Source organism: Anarhichas minor, unplaced genomic scaffold, assembly GCF_050575085.1.
Source record: "Anarhichas minor isolate MPS153535 unplaced genomic scaffold, ASM5057508v1 ptg000090l, whole genome shotgun sequence".
NCBI lineage: Eukaryota > Metazoa > Chordata > Actinopteri > Perciformes > Anarhichadidae > Anarhichas > Anarhichas minor.
Window position 1 is genome coordinate 1,230,205 of NW_027466536.1, and position 14,663 is coordinate 1,244,867.

At 39.8% G+C, this 14,663-nt stretch overlaps 1 long non-coding RNA gene across 1 annotated transcript; it reads right to left on the reverse strand.

The window, feature by feature from the left end:
• Window positions 1–4,641: 4,641 nt before the first annotated feature.
• On the reverse strand, window positions 4,642–14,182 carry LOC142938866 (uncharacterized). Its single transcript, XR_012949699.1, has 3 exons — window positions 14,031–14,182; window positions 11,680–11,738; window positions 4,642–9,085 (listed from the first exon to the last, which is right to left on the reverse strand). It is a non-coding gene; the product is annotated as an uncharacterized LOC142938866 (long non-coding RNA).
• Window positions 14,183–14,663: the final 481 nt, after the last annotated feature.

The following is a 14,663-nucleotide window of genomic DNA, read 5'->3' on the forward strand; positions in this document are numbered from 1 at the left end:
TCTTCCAGTATAAACATTTGTTTTTTGTTTCTACAATTAAGGTTGTTTGTCGCAACACAGGACATAAAGAGATGTCAGTAAAGCAGTAAAGATTTATTCCTTCATGGATCGAACACATCCTATAAAAGGTAGAACTACATGGAAATCTGCCTGTAAATTTCACTTGCAGACACTGGCCAAAGCAATGAATTGCCCAAAAATGTTTCATTGTGTTGTGAAGGTTGAGCAAGGCTGAGACACGATGCATTTGTCGATCTGAACCCTGAACATTCTGGTTATATTGCACAAGTGTGAAACAGATGCTTTGTAGCAAAATTAAATCAAAATTAAATCTTTCACCAAAGAAACTTAAATACATATTTGTCTTATAACAACTTTTTATCATTCATTAATCTGAAATGGACTATTTTGAAATGTCAGAAACATTAATCAGCTCTTTGTAATAGATATTACCTTGTATGTGTTTGAACGTCCTGCAGCAGACACATCATTTAAGGAGTTATATGTCATAAATTCCTAATGCGTAAGGAGAAACCAGACAGTCACAACAGACACACACACACACACACACACACACACACACACACACACAGCACAGAGCTCTGTAGGTCTTTACTTAATGAGCTTCATGCAGCTCCCCCCTACTGCGCTGAATAGGGAGAGAAAGATGGACGCATTAGAGAGGAGATGAGGGAGGAGGAGAGCAAAAGAGGGAGGGAGAGGTGGAGACGGGGAAAAGGTGTGGATGAGGAGAATGGAAGGAGAAGGGAGGGGGGTGTCTGGATGAGTTGTCACCGAATTTATCTTTGTTGGTCTTTATGTTGTGGTATTGTGAGTGGTTAAAATATGTTTTTCTCCTCTGTGGAATTTGAACGTCTCAGTGAAAGGATCTGAAAGGAAAGTATGTCATGTATTAGAGTTTCTGTCATTTGTGGAAAAAAAAAAAAATGCAATTTCACATCTGGCTCCACAGATGTAGATTGGGTCAAACCCAGGTGTAAATGCAGCATTGAATCCTGATTCGTTTCTGATTTTAAACAAATTTGAAGTGTCGTAGTCATTACTATATGTATATCTATGCAGCCACAGTACAACGTTTTTGAGTTTCGGATCTTATGAGTTGGTTATTCATGGCCGGCCTTTCTCGACTGCAGCTCTGTTTTAATGTCTATACGCCTGGTGACACTTTTACCTGTAACACATTGTAACTCACGTTTATGTGAGTGATTCCCAAAGAGTTTGTCCCGATCCTCTTTAAGTCACCAAGTGTTAAGCTCTGACACTTTGTTTTTCAGTTAACTAGAGCTAAAAGTCTTTCCATCAATTACCAAACCTGCCACTGTGACAACACTACTGCATCTTTGCAACACTTTATTTTTCAACTCTGTATTAATAAATGACACGCGTTGTGTTGCAGTTTGTTTCCATTAACATTTGTTGTAACATAGTACTCCCGCTGCTCTCAGCTCAAGTCTGTTGGCATTGATTTATATAAAATACCACATATGTATTGCACAAACAGTGTGCCAAATGATATGTGTCAAATGATTATACCTAAAGAATGTATAGAGCCAACATGGATATATATATATATATATATATATATATATATTTATGGATGTATATAAACCAGGGGACTTTACAAAAAAAAATCCTTCAACCAAAAAAATATTCATTTGTAACATCAAAGTGGAGGAAAACCTTCAAATGTAACTATTTTGTTTCACAAGAAAACCAAAGGTTGTCAAGTTGTACTGGAAAAACTTGTATCTTTTATTTTCTTGAGGTATTTTACTACTGCGAGAAAACAATCTTCCTTTTAATGATAATTATCGCATTATCACAAGAAAACAACATTTTAGAAAATGTACTTGTACGTGATCTCAAGATAATAGTTCAAATAATATGTCTTATTTATTATTAGTATTATTATTATAGAGGCCAAACGGATTCAGTATTAGATAAATAAACAAACATGAGAATAAATACAGACAAAGTTCATGATGTGACAATGAAACTGTGAAATAATCCAATTAAACTCACCTTAATATTATGAAATTTGATTGGCTGTCTGCTAATCCAGACCAAAACAACAGCCAATCACGTGACCTGACCTATCTTGTTTTCTTGATCTCGATTGACAGAAAAAGACTGTGATTCAAGGAGGCGCTATTTTGAAATAAAACCTTCTGGAATTACTATTATCACTTTTTATTGCCGTTTATCAATGCTGCAACAAAGAGAAAACAGGATGAATGAATTAAATTAATATTAAAATGTTTTAATTATATTCCATGCTTACAATATACGTTTTGTCTGTATGTATTAACATCCTTGTTATTTCATAATGTCTTAATTATCTAATATTGGAAAAACTTTGATCTACACAAGTTGAAAATATTTTAAAAACATAATAATTAAGAGAACATTGTTGTTGTGAAATATCAGTTCTATAATAAGGGAAGGGGTGTCCAAATGATAATTAATCTTTGATGACACTTCAGTCAAACAGTCAGTGCAAAAATGACTCCATCTGCAAGCTGGTGTTTGTCAAGCAGTCTTGATTTGAACATTCTTGTTGCTGCGGTTTCTTATCCCCCAGACTCGAGTCCGTAGCAGCTGTGTGACGCTTTCTGCCTCTTTCCATTTAACTTCCTTCTCCTGAGCGCTGCAGTTGGTGTGAAAAGCACGTTGGCGCACCGTGGCAGCCTTGACATGCTCAAACACACACGTGGTTAGTTTGTGTCACTACCTTTAGTCTCACTTTTACACACACACATGCACGCGCACACACACACACACACATTTTATGACCCCCCTGTCCCATGTTCTCTCTGTCGGTCCTGGCTCCAGCTCCAATTACCTGGTGGCTACGGCGGCAGGGCCCTAAATGGGTTGTAGCACCGAACAAGCATGTCTGCAACGGATCGCCCAGTGGGAGGGAAGGAAGAGGAGGAGGAGAGAAAAGAGAATGCAGCGCTAGAGAGAAAATGAAGAGTAAAAAAAACAAAGGGGGATGAAAAAAACTGGAAGGTTAGACCGAGAAAGACGAGAGGAGGTAGAGGAGAGAAATGCAAGACAGGAGAAGAGGAGGAAGTCTTTGAGAAGATGCAGAAGCAGGGCGGAGGAGGAGAAGAATAAATGTGCCTCCTGCCGCTGGCCTGCAGAGGAGAAGAGAAGAGGAGAAGAGAAAAGGAGACGAGGAGGGGTACAAGACGAAGGCAAAGTCGTCTCAGTTTTGTTCATTCAATATTTGAAACAACATGAATGCAGGTTTGTAATGGTGTAAATGCATGTTAACACATTGATGGTGGTGGATGTGTTGGATTCTCATTCTCTCAGGTTTCCAACATCTATGTATCATTCCTTATTTTTCCTCCCATCCCACAGTTCCACATTATTAATCTCTCTGTATTTTCTGTCATGTCGCTGCCATTCTGTATGTTTTCCTCGTTGTCTTCTTGCTCTAATGCCTCTTTTCTTGTCTCTTTCCTCTTGTCTCTTCAGCGTGTGAGGAGGTAAAGGATAAAGGGAGGAGGAGGAGGAGGAGGAGGAGGAGGAGGAGGAGGAGGAGGAGGAGGAGGAGACAGAGGAGAAGGAAAGCTAGCACAATAAAGGCCAGGAGTGGGTGAGAATGAAAAGGAGCTGTCATTTCCTACCCAGCTTATTAAGAAAATGATCTTACTGGGCCCTAATGCAAGAAACAATTTGTGTGATTTGAGGTAAAAGCAAATTTGCTTTATTGGGCTATTTTTGTAACCAAATAACAGAAATGCAACATCAAAGGAACATTATTCTGAACGCCCGTTGGATACATTCAACATTCTTAATATAAGTGTATAACATGAAGTCAAAATGGCTTCTGTCATTTATACTATATTTTCTAAATGCCTACTGGTGAATTGGCCGTGGTAAGGCAGCCGTCCTGCCTTTACAGCATTTCTGTTGGTTCCATTGAGAATCTATAGGCATCAAGAACTTCATTAGCTTTAACATCACAAAACACAAGTATTTGTTCTTGTAACAGGAAGTTAGTTTAAAGGTAAATAAGTCTTATTTGTTATTGTTCCACGAAACAAAATGTGCTTAATATATTTTAACATTACGCCAATGTGGCAACACTTTACTTTAGTATTCATACGCTGAACACTGAATACATATACTCTATAATGCACAGACTTAAGGATATTTTTTAAACTGTTCATTAATATATTAACAATTAATGAATGATTGATAACACTGAATACTGTAAGTCACATAATAAAATATGATGATTCCCAACTAATACAGTTTGTAACCACTTACTACTCTTTAAATGTGTCCAAACCAGGCGTGTTGAGCAGTTTAGTTCAGTTTCAAATTCCCAAAACTCAAGGTCCACTTACTGGATCTTTGTGGGGCTTTCAGTCAGATCTCAAGGCTTTCATCAGCGGACGGAATATTCTCAGTCGTAATGAAAGGTGAAAAAAATAATTACATCTATAGATGAATAGATTAAATAATTTCATGGACAAATTCAACAAATGAATATATACTTCATATTCCACTTCAATGTCAAATAAAAAGATGTTATGTGATTATTATATTGTCAATCATTCATTATCTTTTTCAGATGCTTAAAAAAAATGTGCTTTCATTCTTGACAAATAGTAAATATCCTTATAACTATATTACAGTGTGTTATAAACAATATATTAATGGATATTTGCTGCCTGTATGTGAAACAGCCACAGTTGAAACTCTCTGAGTTTGTGTGCAGCGAATTACAGATCCTTTCACATTTCAACTGAGGCCAAGTTTCTTTTCTTTCCAAAAAGCACCTTCCCTCCATACAAATCAGTCCACTGGTGCGTAAACCTCTGCCGAGCCATACTAAGCGGTTATCAAGCATTCACAGGTTGAAAGATCCAGGAGCTCATTATTCACGGTTAAGTGAAACACGAGCTGATGTAGCATCCGGTGTCTCTGAGAGTACTTTGTGTTTAACACTGACAATCAACATTTTACATTTTACTACCTGCCATGCCTTATAAACTGAGGCTTGTTAAATGGTGTGGTGATTTATCTTCTGTTTCTTTGTTTTTATCCTTCAAACTGTGGTTGTATTTTAATTTTAATTTGAAATCCTTCGCATGGGCCATAAAGCTGTGTGTGCGTGTGTCTGCACACACAACAATGGTGTTAGAAATATTAGACCTGTGGTGATATTAAAGACAACACAACAGTGAGGGCCGGCTGAATATTATGTTGGTGAAGATCAGGGTGTAATACATTAATACAAAATATAATATGTTTGTGAATGTGCATCCACGGTCTCTCTCTCTCTCTCTCTCTCTCTCTCTCTCTCTCTCTCTCTCTCTCTCTCTCTCTGTAGTAAACACATAAGGCAGTGTAATGCAACATAGATTATTAAGTGACATTAAAGAGGGCATTATGTGTCATTATTACCACATCTTTCAACTGATTTTAAAGATGTACAGATGCTGACAGGTTTAATGGTGGAGTGGAATCAGGAACACCTGAGTCTCTGGGAAAAGTGTCAAACGCCGTACTGACCATAGTTATGGAATTTCCTGTGTTTCTGAAAGCTACAGTGACTTGGTGGCAAATGTCCGACGTGTAAACAAACATGGGCGCGTCATGTCATCATTAGAGGTACGACGGCCCTAATTTCACACTCTTTAGATCATGCAAACATGTATTTACTAAATAACAATTCAGTAAATTCATATCTATGTAGCTATTTGTGACATTTTGTGTTACAAAGTCAAGAAAGCAATGTTTAAGTCAAGCAGGATGTTGCCTCGCACATAAAAGAATGATCCCAGTCACTTCCACACAGCGAGGATCGGTACTCTGTATCAGTTAAAACCCAAAGTCCAGGTATCTGTATCGGCTACATTATGTATCACCAGTGGTGGAGGAGGTATTCAAATCTGGTAATTAGGGAACAATAATGATACCACAATGTAAATATACTTAATCACAAGTAAAAGTCATTCATTTTAAAAAGATATTTAATTAACCGTACTACACAAGTAGAATTCTTTTAAAATAAACTCGTAGTATCTTGAATAAAAGCACTCACAATGCCCCTTTTTAATAGTATTATACATGTTTTTGGATTGCTTTTATTATTAAAGAAGTCAATCCTCTAGAGCACACGTGTCAAACTCAAGGCCCGCGGGCCGAATCCGGCCCGCCACGTCATTTTATGTGGCCCGCGAATTGGCCAGCAAAAAAAAAAAAAATTTATTTTGGAAAAAAAATTAAAAGTTAGACTTGAAAATAAAAGTATCACCATGGTCGAAATTATGAGATAGAAAGTTGAAATTATGAGATAGCATGTTGTCTGTGTACCAACATTAACACTATCACAACAGGTGGACAGGAGAGGGAACAGCCCGTAAAGCGGTTTTCCAACAAGTGATTGAGTTGATAAAGATCGACAAATAATCCCAAAATGTCCACAAAGAGAAAAATTGATGCAGAGGGAAGAAAATGTAATTTAAGATGGGAAAGCGAATACATCTTTGTGCTTCAGGGAGAAAAACGGGTCTGTCTTCTGTGTTATGATGCGTGTCGGTGATGAAGGATACAATTCACGTCGGCATTTTGACACCAAACGCGGAGCTAAATTTAGCCTCCAAGAAAAACATAAAATTGTCCAAGAATTAAAAGGCAGACTGCAATCACAGCAGAATATATATATATATATATATATACAGACTTTTACAAATGTCAGTTTGTGAAGAAACACCATCGCAGACCGAGTTCAGGAACTAGCAGCTAATCTAACAACACAGCTAGCTAAGAGATGAGCAGGTACTTGTATTTTTCATTAGCTGATGATGAAAGCACAGACAACACGGACACAGAGCATCTTTCCATGTTTATAAGACCTGACTCTCAGTGAGGAGCTCTTGGATGTAGCTGCTATGCACAGGACGACGACAGGGAGGGCCATTAGTGATGCAGAGAGGTGACAAAAATAGCTTTGAACAAAGTTAATGTAATAACTTGTGTTTGATGATATTTGTCTTTGTTATTTTCTTTAATAGTTTGATCTTTGATAGAGTAATGTGGGTTTCTTAACCCTAAATTAAAATTATTTATGTTATAATAACAGAAATGTGCTTAAATATCATTTTACATTTATATAACTGCATGTACAATATTTTTACACTTGAATAAACAATAATCAAAAGCAGAGACAGTTATTTAACAATATGTTAGGAGTAGTTACAGTTATACAGTCTTACAGTTACAACCGGCCCTTTGAGGGAAACCGTGATGCTGATGTGGCCCGGAGTGAAAATGAGTTTGACACCCCTGCTCTAGAGGTTATTATTAAATTACTTAAAATAAAAAATTTAAAATTAACAACCACGGAAAATATAATTATATTATTGGATTACACTGACTAACCTGCGTAATCTAATTATATTCACTTTTGAATATGATTACGCAGGTTTGATCCCTTTATTGTGAACAAATGCACATGCAGCAAGATGTGAATCTGGCTTTTAAGGACACTGAGGTCATGTCTTTGGTCCTGGGATTTGTTGGGGGAGCGTTTTAAGAGTTGATATATTTAGTTTCGACAAATTTAAGGCCAATAAATGACTCATTTTCAAAGTTTTGTAGCTGGTAGTGTTGCGATCGCTTTGAGACAGCGTTCAGATCTTCCTCCTGGTACAGCCCTGAACTTTTACCTGAAATCAAATCAAATCTGATTTTTTTCTTCAAAGCTGCTACAATCCATATTTTACATTATCAGTGAATCTGTTTACTTAGGAGTGATCAACCTATAGAGAATCAGCACCTGGCTGCAGTTCCCCTCATCTCAACTTTCAGCTGATTGTTCTGGTTTTCCAGCCCGCAACTTACTGCTGGTTGGTTCACGGTCATTGCTCTCTCCGTAAGCTCGACAAACCCACTGTGCGGTGTGCAGAAATTGCTGAGCACCAAGCAGCAGACAAGTTAGCAGCAAGTTGGTGAACATAGAGGAGCGTTTAGCTGCTAAAGAGCCAGATATTTCCCTCAGGAGTTGGTGGAGAGACACACACACACACAGCTACTAAAAGGAGAGTGAACATTAGATCTGCATTCATCCGGCGGCCATGAACGCGGCGCCAAACGAATGCAAATACAGTAATTCTCCGTATCTGCGTCAAGCAAGTGATTGCTTGCAAACAGCAGCTTGTTTCTGCTGCCCCCATGTGGCCAAACAATACAAAACATCTCAATCAAGATGTTCAGCTTCAGACACTTTTTTCTCAATATCGGGGGGGGGTGGGGGTTAGCTACCACCTGAATCTACCTCATTAAAAGTGAAAAAGTGCGATCAAGTTGAATTCGTTTTTTTCTCACTCATGCCAGAAAAAAAGATCCCCTTGTTTCACTTTCCATCAGTTTACAGTCCACGCTGCCTTCTTACAAATCAGCCAAGAGCAGCATGAACATGAAGTCACATGACTTTTTTTGTCTCATTCCTTGGTCAGTCTCGGTGACCTCTCATCCTGCGCCGTCAGCGGGGCCCGGAGGTTTTGCACTGGTTGGCCTCGTTCATCCTCCTCTCCGTCACACCCCCATGCTGCTTTTGACTCAGAACTCTGCCTGTAAATGTTCCCTCTTTCTTCTCTCTGTTATTTCACCCAGTGAGTGTGTGTTTTTCCACGTCTCCATATTTTCAGCATGAATCTCTTGTGTTCTTCTTTAGCACGTATGGGCGGGTGTCTGTGTGTGTGTGTGTGTGTGTGTGTGTGTGTGTGTGTGTGTGTGTGTGTGTGTGTGTGTGTGAATGGGTAAGTGACTGTTAGGGTGTGTGTCCAACACCAGTCCCACATTCTGCATCACCATTCATCTCAATTTAACAGTGCTCAATGCGTGACTCGCTGCTGTGCATGTGTGCGTGCGCCTGTGTGTGTGTGTGTGTGTGTGTGTGTGTGTGTGTGTGTGTGTGCGCGCGGCTATCAGAGCCTGTAGATGTATAAATCATTGGTCGAGATTACGGCTGTTTTATTATTCATGATGCAGGCCTTTTATTGCCAGCGATATTTATCTCTTCGCTATCTCCCATGACCTGCAAGAGAAAGAGGGAGGAGGAGAAAGAGGGAGAAAGAGAAAGAGGGAGGAGGAGAAAGAGAAAGAGGGAGTTGGAGAAAGAGGGAGAAAGAGAAAGAGGGAGGAGGGGGGGAAGTCAGTGTGTTCGGAGGGGGTGGGAGGCTTTAGCTGAGCTGTACATAAATAAATTTGTTAAGTGGGCGGGTGTGGTTGAGTATTTGTGTGAGAGAGCGTGTGTGTGTGTGTTTTTGTTGTTGTGAGTGTTACCTTCAAATCTCCCAGCATGAGGCCGAGAAACCAAACGCAGCAGTCCTGCATGACACATTTTGCTTTTCCCTCCCTTTTGCTTTTCTTCCTCTTCACAGACGCACTATTGTTTTTGTTTTCTGGATAAATTAATTATGAGTGCATGTGTATTTCCAATGTTGTAAGTGAAAGTGCACCGTATAATCTGCCTTTGCTGTGATACAATCACTCATTCCTGCATAATCATTTTATAATATAATGTTATAATCTGTTTCCCGCCTTTCTTTCTTTATTCAGATGCTGTAGATGATGGATCAAGGTTTTACTATCGACCCATTTTTCAGCCCCACTACTGAGGCCTGAACTGTGGATAGTTGCTCATTCGTTAGCTCAGTCTATTCAAATCGCTTTGGTCCGGTTTCAGTCTCTGAGAGACGATGGTGGGACGGTTTCCCTTTTTTTTCTTCTTGTGAGCAGATTTGACCTGAGCTCCAGAGTCAACCAGACATGGCTGAACAACCCGAGTGCGAAACAAGAATCTATGTATAAGATGATTCTGCAACACGCTGGATTGAGTTCAATGATGTAATAATTCTCGTTGTTGATACTATGGTATCATTAAGGAAAGATCATGTGAATGGCAAATAAACATGTGTTATGTTTAGGCAACTAAAGAATCCTAACTAAGGTCCAGCTGAGTTTTAATGTCTGCATGCATTCAAAACACAAAAGTGTTAGCAAGGTATGTGAATCAAAACTCACCTGAAAGAAAACATGAATGCTTTTAGTCTCATCTAAAATATTGGGTAGTGTGAGGAATTTCAGTTTAAAAGCATTCCTAGTATATTTAATAGCACCCCTAGTGGTGGATATTATCTGTCAATATTTACTTATAGAGGTCTTAAACCAAAGAGCATAGTCATTGAACGTATTGAACACTGTAAGTATAGTCACTGAGTGTATTAAACACTGTGAAGAAGATTTGCTGAAAGGTATTGAACCATGAATGTATTAAGTGTTAGGTGAGTGAGGGAATTTCAGGTCACAACCATGCAAGGAAGTGAGTAGAGTCTGTGCCAGCGGGGGATGGACGAGCGCTGGCTGAAGAGGAGTGATTGACCAGGCCAATGGGTGAAAGGCCAGGAGGAGCTTATTGGATTTCAGCCAATCACTGAGCTGATCGATGGAGTGAAGAATGTGAAACATGAGACTTTTACTGACTTTCCTGGGGACAATAAGAGTCTTTTTCTGAGGACATCTTCAGACTCTCTGCGGGCCATCGGCCAGACACCAGTCTGCCGGGTGGCCCGGATTGGGCCTCTATTTCATGAAATATTATGTTATTAATAGTGTGATTCAGTTTGTAACTGTTTTTGCGTTTGTGGGATAATAAATCCATTTGATTTTAACTTGAACCAGCTGCTTTTTGGCACTGCTTTGTTGACGGAAGACGGAGCAGAGCGGTGGGGCGGCCTTCCATCGTCTGCGAGAATCTGGACCCTAACAGTAGTGGTGCTCTTCAGCCTCTTGTTGCCGAAATGAGTATTACAACAACAAACACAAATTGCACCGAATCAAACCTTCTTTTTTTCACCTGTTTCGCGGATAATACATTTTTTTAAATTACATATAAGATTGTCCTGATAAAACTTTTTTTAACATATTCTTAAGTCATAAACACAAGGCGAGAAAACTATTTCAGATCAGACTTCAAAAATGGATCACAAGTATTTGACTTTCCTCACTTGACCTCTCAGGGCTTCCGTAGAAAACACTTCCTGAATCATGGTGGAGGGAGCGGCAGCAGCAAATAGCATTGGCATGAGCGTATCGGCTGAGTAATTGTGAGTCAGGTTACAAATAGAAATTTTAAAAAATCCCAGCATGCGTTATGACTAATCATAGTAGGAACTGGTGTTATTAATAACATCAACAGTGGCTCTCAGTAACTCATGTACAGGGATGTGTCCCAAACCAGCCCCCTTGTTGACTCACTCTCTGCTAGTTGTGTAGCCTAATGTACGCTCAGTAGTTTACTCAATAGTTAGCAGTAGGTTAAGATTTGTGACACTCACTAACCATCAGCGTTTTGCTTCAACACCAATATAGCTATAGAGTCACACAATGGCCATTTTCACATCCTTAAAATGCAGCACATTACAGTGTTGGATATTTATCAGAAAATAGTGTAAATGTGAGTTTTGAGAGCTCAATATAGTGGACATATTTACGACTAGTAAAGGTAGTGCACGTCTGCCTTGGGCCTGTAGCTGTGCTGATGACTGGACGTTATCTGTTAGCTGATGGCCAGCCATTTTGTGAGGCATCAATGAAACAAAGGATGACTATCAGCTCATGCAAGCTCACCTTCGGTGCTCTGCTTGTGCTCCTTTCCATTCCATTTCCAAACAGTGCAGCGGCGTTTTCTATTGGACGTACAAGCACATCGGAGTTAAACAAAGGGGAAGTGTGAAACTTCAATATAAGTACAAATAGAAGACAGAGAAAATATTCGTATGCAAAATGTAATGTGACCACTATGCCTCATTGCGTGTTTGTGTATGCAGCTTTTTCTGCCAAAGTCTACAAAGCAAACACAGCCAGAAGATATCACGTTACCACGTCAATTATAAATGAGCTTTTCAATATGCTCGTGAAGCTCCTTAAATGTCAGCAAAGTGATGGACAGTTTCCACCACTGGAAAAGTGGCTGCTGCCAAAACAAACTGCTGGAAGCAGGCTGCTTCTGAAACACTTGGAAGTGTTTTGCTCTGCAGGTTTAAATCATACACAAATAAATAATGTTCGTTTTCTCCCGGGCTCTCTTTAATGTTCTTCTCTTGGGCTACATTTACTTTCTGATGAATGTTTAAGCCAGAATTCAAGTAATTAATTAATTAATAACGATCTAAGACCCGCTTCTGACTTAACAGGCGCCCGCTGGCGTCTTACTTTGGATATTCAAGCTATCACTGCAAAATTCAACTTGTGTGGATTCTGCTGGGTTTTGAGGCCATTTGAACTAAGTGGTCCCCAAAATACTGTAGTCTGTCTCCGTCCCTGAGTCTCTCTCTCTCTCTCCACCTCTATCACACACACACACACACACACACACACACACACACACACACACACGCAGTCATGTGGAACTAAAGAGGAGCATGTGTCGCAGGTCAGCCTCAGTTTCACCTCACAGGTGGCAGTCACAGCTGTTCTCGCACACGCACACACACACACACACACACACAGTAACTGCAGTATGGAGCCCCCTGGTGAAGCACTGAGGCAATGGGAGGGTGTTCACTCTGTTTAGACTCCTTAATATTTCCACTGACAACAACTTAACGTGAATTTGACATGTATTATGTTGGTAAATGTTTGCTGTGTTGTCCTGTATGCTAGAATTTTGAATCATGAGGAGTTAACACACTTTTCCGCCATTCTTTTGTCTGCCTGTCCACAAAATGTAACTGATAAGTGTAATGTCTTCTTCACAGAGCCACTGGCAGGATTTCAACAACTCTGTGTAGACTGACAGCACCACCCATCACAGGAGCACTGCCAAAAACTACAGTGAAACTAAGCAGCGCGGTACAACGGTGGATATTGCTGTTACCTCCGTCTCGGTTTTTCTCCCCCTCTCGCCACATAATACATCACAATGAACTTTAATAAAGACAATATTCCTTTGCTGGTGCGTCTGGACCTCAAATAATGAAAAATATTGATTTGAAACATCTTTAAGTCGATATTACTCTCTGTCATCAGGGAGCACGGCTAGAAGAGGGCTCCGCATCGAGTTGCATTCTGAAGGTTACAGCACCATCTAGTGGCTGCTGACGGTGCAGACAGCTTCAGTCACAATTCACCGTCACCTGGTTGCTGTTGCTTTCAGGGCCTGAGCAGCAGTGATGCATATTTTTTTTAGCTTCCTGGAGAAAGTGTAACCCAGAGATGGGGAATTCTTCCAATCTGCCAGTGCAGTAATATGCTGACGCATACATACTGACAGTAATCGAACTCTGCATATTACTCACGTGGCGGGGGCTTTGCTAAAAGAAGCATAAGGAATTTTAACCTGAACATTATCTGCTTCATGGAATGATAATTTTTCACGACAGCCCCCGTGCGTCAGTAAGAGGACGTGAAATTAGCTTTAAAAGAAAGATTATTAGACGACCACTGTCACAGAATGATAGAGCCAGGGACAGACAGCTATCTTGGCAATGTATTGATACAAATATTTTCATCTTATTTCATTCTTATTTTTATTTTCTATACATTTTGCAAGGGACGGAAATTAACCTACGGTCTTAAAGCTTGAATTTATCATAAAATACTTGCATTGGACGTACATATCCACTCTCTATAATGTATATTGCTACCCTTGGCTTTGTTTCACGAGTGTGAGGATCTTCTCAAAAAGTGCATACTAGATTTCAAGCCAGCAGGGTCAAATGTTCCCATGGCCCCAAACGTTTCAAGAGCGATGGTAAGGGCGGAACAAGGTGGGTGAGACTTTCTGAGTGGCGGCCTACTGTAAGTGTAGGTGCAGTGGAGATGATGAACTCTGACTGTACTTAGTGGAGGATGTGGTTTTTCAAAGCAACTTATTGTTTTTGTTTCAGCCCTTTGTGATATTGTGTACCTGACTGAATAAAACACGTGGGATGGCACTCACCAGCCTGGCAACTGCATGGTTTCACTCACCCTCCTACCTTTTCTTTAAAGTCAGGGTAAGTAACTTGAGAGTTCAGTACACTCATGGATGATGTCACCACAGCTCATGGATTCATTTTTTTGCTTCGAACCTGCTGGCCGGCCTTCTGCGTAGAGATGCTCTCCCCGAGTCGGCGTGGGTTGTTCTCCAGCTTCCTACAGTCCAAAGACATGCAGGTTAATTTAATTGTTGACTCTAAATTGCTTGTCGGTGTGAGCGTGAATGGTTTCCATGTGTAAATGGTTTCCTTGTGTCCAGTCCTGTGATAGTCTGCCGACCTAGACTAGACGAATAGACTTAATTACTGTAACGTGTTCTGTAACACTGTTATGAAAACTTCTGCTATCATCTGAATAAGGAGTAAAACATTAATTATTTTCAAGTTGGAGCGCTTTAGACTGGCAAGTTTAAATGTCTGGATTTATAAGGACTATGCCAGTCTTGCAACGGTTCATTTTCTAAAAACTTTTAAGATCAATTACTGGAAAAGTATAAATGCTGTCGAGTTGAGTCCAAATACAATTTGAATGAAATGACAAGCACAATTCAAATTGAAATGCGTTTCTTTTTATCATCATGAAACAGGTCTGAAGAATTTAGGTTGTAAAGTTTTGGAATACAAATAGTTCCA